We start from the raw sequence: 2,613 nt of genomic DNA on the forward strand, positions 1-2,613 counted from the left end.
CCTTCAGAACTGGAGTTACAGAGGGCTGTGCCGTGGTCTCGAGGAAGCTGGGAACTGAACCAGGGTCCTTTGCAACAGCACCATATGTTCTTAACCACTGAGCTGTTGTTTGAACTTTGTTTGTTTGTTTACTTGTTTGTTTGAGACAGTCTTATTATGTGCTCCAAGATAGCCTAGAATTTCCTTTGTAGCCCAGGCTAACCTCAAACTCATATTCTCTCACCTTGGCCTCTTAGTGCTGAGGTGAAAGCCACGTGGTCCCACACTCAGCACCTTAGCCGTAACTTGGGCAATGTTTCTCCTATGTCAACAGCTGCCTTCTTATTTGTCTTTTAAATTTGAATATTCAGTTTCATGTACATTTGTGAGGAATACACCATATCGGGCTGTGTTTTAGAAGTTGATGAGATCTTAAGCTTCTCATTTTGGGCTGAGCACCAGCCAAATCATGTGAGATGGTATGATCCTGGAGATGTACAAACTGGCAATATAAGAGAGCCCTGATGGGGGCTGGTGAGATGGCTCAGTGGGTAAGAGCACCCGACTGCTCTTCTGAAGGTCCAGAGTTCAAATCCCAGCAACCACATGATGCCTCACAACCATCTCGTAACGAGATCTGGCGCCCTCTTCTGGTGTGTCTGAAGACAGCTACAGTGTACTTACATATAATAAATAAATAAATAAATAAAGAGGCCTGATGGATGCCCTTGTGGTACCTTTGTCTCCCATGATATTTAAAGGGAGCATGATGTCCTGTCCTGAGCAAGACGAGGAACAGGGGCTGAGTCTATAGCTGCTGATCCCAGTTACTCGGCACCTGTGGATTTCAAGTTTGTTTGGTTTTATTTTAAATCCATTCAGCAGAAGCAAGACTCTCATAATTCTCGTGTCAATCAAATGCCTGTTATGGGAATGTGGCTGTTGTTGAAATGATAACCATGGTTGTAGTAGTCGAGCTATTAATAAGTATTGACAAGGGCCTAAGGGACAGAGACGGAGCTCGGGATGGTGTCCCAGAATGCTCCCATCAACGTTGCTGGCCCTTGAGGCAGCGGGGACCTTGGAGAGTGCATCTCCAGTGAGCTTTCCTGTGACCTGGGTAACGTGTTTACTTCTTGCTGCCAAGCCTGAAGCCCAATGGGACCTGTGTGACTCTCTCTGGAGAGCGGTCAGGGAACTTGCTTCAGTTACTGCTGTGTAGGGACTCAGTCAGCCTAGACCAGCACAGCAACATTCCTGAGTCTAGGCCTTTGGGTGACAGGCTCATCCTCGCTTGGGTCTCCTCACTCCAGGAATCCCACCAAGCAGCTTGAGAAGGAAGGGATGGAGAGCCGAGTCCCACCCTAACGCGACTCACCTGCTTTTTAAAGACCGGGTCTCATTATGTAACCCCGGCTAACCTCAAACTTTCTACATAGAGCAGACTGGCCTCAAATTTATAGAAGCCCTCCTGCCTCTGCCTTCTAAATTCTGGGACTAAAGAATTGAGCCATGGCCCAGCCTATTCACCTACTTTATGATCCGCATAGAAGAGAGGTGAATTTTGACCCTAAATGTGGTGTTCATCTGCATACTATTGCCTAAACGAATACCCACACTATACAGTGGTAAAAACGATGTGAGGTTTGCAGGAAATCTGGGCTCTGCTATTTCTTAGCTGTAAGACTGTGGGGCACCCCTACACGTAAGCTATTATATAGGGAAAAAGAAACACTGTTTAGTATTGAGGGAGTGTATTCGAGGATACCCTCCCTCCCATAACAAAATACACAGATACTTGAGTCCCTTATGTAAGATAGTGTTTACATAGAATCCATGCAGTTCTTGCCTATGTTCTAGATCATCTCTAGATTGCTTATAATACCTGGTAGGTACAATGTAAGTACGATGTAAGTAGTTATTGTGCTCACTTTGAGGCAGGGAGATACCAATAAGGGAAAAATCTGTATGTTTAGTACAGATGTGATTCCTCCAATTTTTTGTCTGTGGTGTATACATGTTTATATGTTTCTGCAGGCATGCTTGCTCATGTATGTGCATGTGGAGGACAGAGGTTGACAGTGGGATGTTTTCCTGTGTCAATCTCCCTGGCTCTCCTTCATTCCTTGTTTCTTTGTTTCTTTCTTTCTGCCTTTGTTTCTTTGTTTCTTTCTTTGCTTCTTTTTCCCCTTTGGTTGGTTGTTTCTTTTTTTCCCCTTTGTTTGGTTGTTTCTTTTTTCTTTCTAGACAAGTTCTCCCATCACCCCGGAGCTTGGCATTTTGGCTAGACTGACTGACCAGCAAGCTCCCAGGATCCACTGGTCTCCACCTTCACCCCTGGGGGTGAAGGTGTGTGCCATGCTTGCTTTGTTTTGTTTTTACATGGGTGCTGGGGATGGAACTCAGGTCCTCTCCCTTTTGCAGCAAAGCACCTTTCCACTGAGTCACCTCCCCATGCCCTGTGTAAAACGGGGTACTGTGGAGCTAGGAAGGAGGTTTAGTGAGCAGAATGCTTGCTGTGTGAGTTTTAAAACTTCAGGTCAGAGTCATAGAACACAAGAAACGCTGAGTACAGTAGTGGGTGTGTGTCTATAATCTCAGTGCTCCTACAGTGACGGGGGAAGTGGAAGCAGT

This window comes from Mus pahari, chromosome 5 (assembly GCF_900095145.1).
Source record: "Mus pahari chromosome 5, PAHARI_EIJ_v1.1, whole genome shotgun sequence".
NCBI lineage: Eukaryota > Metazoa > Chordata > Mammalia > Rodentia > Muridae > Mus > Mus pahari.